Source organism: Bos grunniens, chromosome 23, assembly GCF_055505025.1.
Source record: "Bos grunniens cultivar Pamir isolate PY7600 chromosome 23, Bosgru_T2T1.0, whole genome shotgun sequence".
In the NCBI taxonomy this organism is placed as follows: domain Eukaryota; kingdom Metazoa; phylum Chordata; class Mammalia; order Artiodactyla; family Bovidae; genus Bos; species Bos grunniens.
Genome location: NC_141187.1, coordinates 48,900,159 through 48,905,168, shown reverse-complemented (window position 1 = coordinate 48,905,168; position 5,010 = coordinate 48,900,159). Strand labels below are relative to the sequence as shown.

At 46.2% G+C, this 5,010-nt stretch overlaps 1 long non-coding RNA gene across 1 annotated transcript; it reads left to right on the top strand.

Annotated features, from left to right (window-relative positions):
- LOC147347780 (uncharacterized) lies at window positions 1–4,140 on the top strand. Its single transcript, XR_015152799.1, has 2 exons — window positions 1–175; window positions 3,781–4,140. It is a non-coding gene; the product is annotated as an uncharacterized LOC147347780 (long non-coding RNA).
- Window positions 4,141–5,010: the final 870 nt, after the last annotated feature.

Below are 5,010 nucleotides of genomic sequence, written 5' to 3'. Positions count from 1 at the left end.
ATGCCTACCCAGCTCACCTTGCAGAGCTCTCGAAATGTCTAAGCCAGAAGCCGCCCCGCCCCAGCAGACCTCCGCAGCACTGGCCTGCAGGACTTGGTGACACAATGCCGTAACGTAAAGGCAGTCCACGGAACTGCCGTCCACAGCCCCAAGCCCCAGGCTACCAGGAAGAGGGGTGAGTGTTCGAAGGTTAAGCTAAATAATATGCTTTTAATGATATCGTGTGCCTGGCAGATCAAAAGCATCACGATGAGATAAAAAGTTCAAAAAGGACTTTCCCTGCACAGTGCATTTGACCAAAGCTGCTTTCATGATCTCGCTGATGGAATTCTAAAAAGTGTTTTTAAGGGTTTGACCCTAAGTGTTACACTTGAGCAGGTTTTCCCTCACCTTTCATCCCATGGAGACGGGAGCCATTTGGTGGGAAGATGGATTATTAGCAGGAGAAAACCAGCGCTTTGTGGTCTGTAAGGATGGACTGATCTGGGTCTGGAAGCATCTGGAAATGTTATCTGGGTGCCTTGGCCATCTGACAGGGTGTTTATCTCTTTAAAATGCTAGGGAAAACACAAAAGCGACACCCAGGTTGGGAGAATTTAAACTTTGCTCAAACCACATCAACTTCATGAGGCTTTCCCAGAAAACTTCTCAGTTGGAATTGAGGGGAGGGAGGAAGACATGAACATTTCCTGAGTGCCCGTTACATAATATGGGATTCCTAGGGGGCACAGTGGTAAAGAATCCCCCTGTCAAAGCAGGAGACGCAGGATTGACCCCTGGGTTGGGAAGATCCCCTGGAGATCATTTCCTGGAGAAGGAAATGTCAACCCACTCCAGTATTTCTTGCCTGGAGAATCCCATGGATGGAGGAGCCTGGTGGGTGAGTCTGCCGGGTTGCAAAGAGTTGAATACAACTGAGTAACCAAACAACAACAAATTACATACTATGTATGTGTTGGGGATTTCAGATGCATGATAATATTTAATCCTAAAAGTATCCTAGTTACTATTAATTAATAATAATTATTATTAATATTATTAATAATCTGTTATTATTAATAATCTGTTCTCCCGCTGAACTTTATTTTTAAATATTAATCTATCTGAGAAGGATCTTTAGTTGCATCTTGCAAACTCTTTAATTACAGCATGTGGGAATCTAGTTCCCTGATGACCAGGGATGGAACCTGAGCCGCCTGCATTGGGAGCATGGAGTCTTAGCCACCGGACCGCCTGGGAAGCCCCTGAACCTCCTTTTTTTAACCATAAATTTAGCCTTTATTATAAACATCCTTGTGTGCAGCTTGTGTCGGCCTTCACCTTTAGGCCGGGTGCAGGTAGAGAACACAGGCTCTGTCACTTCCTCAAGCTGCTATTTATGGCCCTACTCTGTGCTGACCATCGTACCTACTTGCTTCATGCGCACCATCTCCTTTCATCTTACAAAGACTCTGGGGGTCTGGCTTTGGTTTGCTCACTTACATACAGATGAAGAAATTGTCTGAGGGGTTGGGTAACCCGCTTATCCTCGCCCAGTCAGTAGGTGGCAGGGCTGAGACTGGCACGCAGGCCTGAGGGGCTCCTGTCCACGTTCCCGTGTTGCACTCGCTGCCCCTAACCCTGGAATCTAGGGCCGCGGTGTCTGCTTGACTGATTGCTTGTGTGACGAGCGATGCAGTTTTCCATCAGGCCACCCTGCCTTCCAGGCTTCCATCACCCTCTCACCTATTTGACTTAAAAAATACTCACAACCTAAAGTTGAGAGTTATGTTTTATTGGGCGGGCATTTTTAGGACTTCAAGCCCAGGAGGAGGCGTCTCTGTATGGCAAGGTGCTGGAGTCTGGGCTCCCTGAAATCATTCCTTTGATGTGCACCTAAGCTAGCTGGGGCCAGCATCCCGTGTTTTCACGTCCTGAGGTCCCTCGGGGCTCACCAGCTCAGCTTCAGTGGTGCCTGCAATTGCTGATGATTGTGATATCCTTTGTCTACTGATATGGCAGGAAATATTCCAGTTCTCACACCCATCGTTATCATATTACAAACCTCCTCAAAATATCCAGCCTACCCTCTCCAACCCCCCAGGAAGAAGTCCTTGTCCTGTAAAGTGTGATTCAGGGACCAGCAGAATCACCAGCATTGGGGAACTGTGTAGAAAAGCACATTCTCAGGGCCTTCCCTTAGACCTCCTGAACCTGGAGTGCCACTCAGGAAAGTGGTCTCGATCAAGCTTTCTAGGTGATTCTTATGCCTCCGGAAGCTCAGAAAGCACTCTTTTAACTGGTCTCTCCATCTGGGCATGAGTCATTCAGTCATTCCTTCAGAAAGCTGCCAGTGAGTTTTTGAAACACACACAGCATCATGTATATAATTCATGGCTATTATATAGGACATGTCATGAGCACAGTCCTTAGGCATGGAATCCTCTACAGGCTTCTACTCAGGAACCTGCAATTTTTATTTTTTAACAAATAATTTATTTTTGGCTCTGTGGGTCTTTGTTGCTGCTCAGGCTTTTCTCCAGCTGTGATGCTCGGGCTTCTCACTGCGGTGGCCTCTCTCGTTGCAGAGCGCGGGCTCTAGGGCAGTAGGCTCAGTAGTCAAGGCTCACGGGCTTAGTTGCTCTTCAGGATGTGGGGTCTCCCTGGGCCAGGAATTGAACTTGGGTCTCCTGCATTGGCAGGAGGATTCTTTACCACTGAGCCACAGGGAAGCCCTACAATTTTTTCAGTTGAGGGCTTTTCTGGAATAACCACGGGCGCTTTGTGGGCTGGTCTTACTCATCTACAGAGCTCCTGTACTGAGCACTCTGGAAACTGTTCACTGAACAAATGAACTGCTAAGTCACGTGTCATTTTCTTGTGGCAAGTCTGTTAATCTGTTTGAGTTTAAAAGGATGAATTCAAGTCCAGTTTTTGGACATTTTTTGATGATTGATATTTCCTCAATTAAATAGCTGGGAGTTGGGGGGACGATTACATGAGTAAGTTCAGTTCAGTCGCTCAGTCGTGTCCAACTCTCTGCAACCCCATGAATCGCAGCACTCCAGGCCTCCCTGTCCATCACCAACTCCCGGAGTTTACCAGACTCATGTCCATCGAGTCGGTGATGCCATCCAGCCATCTCATCCTCTGTCGTCCCCTTCTCCTCTTGCCCCCAATCCCTCCCAGCATCAGAGTCTTTTCCAATGAGTCAACTCTTCGCATGAGGTGGCCAAAGTACTGGAGTTTCAGCTTCAGCATCATTCCCTTCAAAGAAATCCCGGGGCTGATCTCCTTCAGAATGGACTGGTTGGATCTCCTTGCAGTCCAAGGGACTCTCAAGAGTCTTCTCCAACACCACAGTTCAAAAGCATCAATTCTTAGCGCACCTGATCACTTGGTTATGGCCTCTGCCGTAGTCATTCCCAAATGTTTATATATAAAGTTACATCATTGTCTTATAAATCACTTACCTTACAGTTCTCTTTTACAAATTGAGCATTTTGTTTAAGGTTTTTGAAAGCACATATGTACAAAATTGTATGAGCCTGTGGTTAAAGGCGATCAACAAACATAACCGGTACTCCAGTTAAAGGATGTGTAAGGATGAGGCTTGCTGGTGACCCAGACAGCCGCTGCTTTGCAGGGAGGCAATTCTTTTGCTGGCAGTATGTTTTTGGAACTAAAGAAGTTTAAAAGGTGTGTTTCCTCCTCTCCCGCTCCTGGAGTTTTGGTCGGAGGCTCCAGATTACAAATGTGTCATTGCCACGTGTGTTATTTTTTCTTCTTCCTCCCTTCCAGAATCCTGAGACTGGGGCTCCTCCCCAGGCAAGGCAAGGCAGGAGACTGACAACGAAAGGCGGCGTTGAGACTGCTGAAGAGTTCATTTTACGGATTCACACGCTAAGGCTGATAGCGTTTCAGTAATTTACCCAGTAAATTTCCCTTGGTTATAAGAGGTGGGACTGGGATTGAACTAAGAGAATTCTTTTCCCCTGTAACACTGATTGCCCAAGATAGGGGCTCCCCAAAGTATGAAACTCAGGAACAACTGAGAGCTTTAAAAAATACATGGATTTCTAACTGCCACCATAACCCTAATCAACTAGAATCAGGGTGTAAATTCAGGAGAAATTATATTAAAAAAAAAATGTTTGGTTATCTGTTTGTCAAATTCCTATGCTCAACCCTGCTTGGGAAATGTAGTATCAGGCAGACCTCATATTCAGAAGGATCTGAAGCGGCCTCAGGCAGCCAAGTGGGTACCTATGACTAATGCAGTGGTTCTCAGAGGGTGGTCCTTACACGGAAGCTTCAGCATCACTTGGGAACTTGTTAAAGATGGCAGGGCCTCATCTAGAACTACCTAATGAGAATCTCAAGTGGTACCTAGAAATGTGTGCTTGTAATTCTTGTGGGCGATCCCAACATTGGCTACAATTTGAGAAGCACTGATATCATTGGTGACTGTGAGAATATAGCTGTTCTGGACTAGAGAGGGACGGATTTCTAAGCCACCATCAGTCATCCGTAGCTGAGTGAAAACAAAGTGCCTGCCCTGTTGGGGGAGGTGAGCAGGGCGGGGGGAGGGCTGAGCAGAGAGGGTCAGGGCGGGGTTAGAAAGGGAAGCGGGTAACTAGGACAGTCTCCACGCTTCCCCATTCTGCCAGCCCTGCCTCTGCTACCTTTTGCCTTTCTTCTAAGAAGTAAATGTCAAAACTAGTTTTCTTTGAAGGCGACATAGGTATTTAACACCTCAAACAGCTGGAGTCCCACTAAAAAACAGGGGTTTTATGATGTGATAATTCACCTCCCTGGAGTTAGTGTGCTTTGCCTGGTTAGAATTTGACTAGCTAAATTTGGGTTTCAGAAAGGAATTCTACCAAAACAATTTTGTGCTTTTTTTTGAAGGCAAATCAAATTGACTTTTAAATTTTTAATTGGAAAATTAAGTTCCTTTAGGCTCATTGCATCTCTAACAGGATGGGCCAATTATTGGTCAATAAAACAGTGTGACCAGGGATTCCTGTG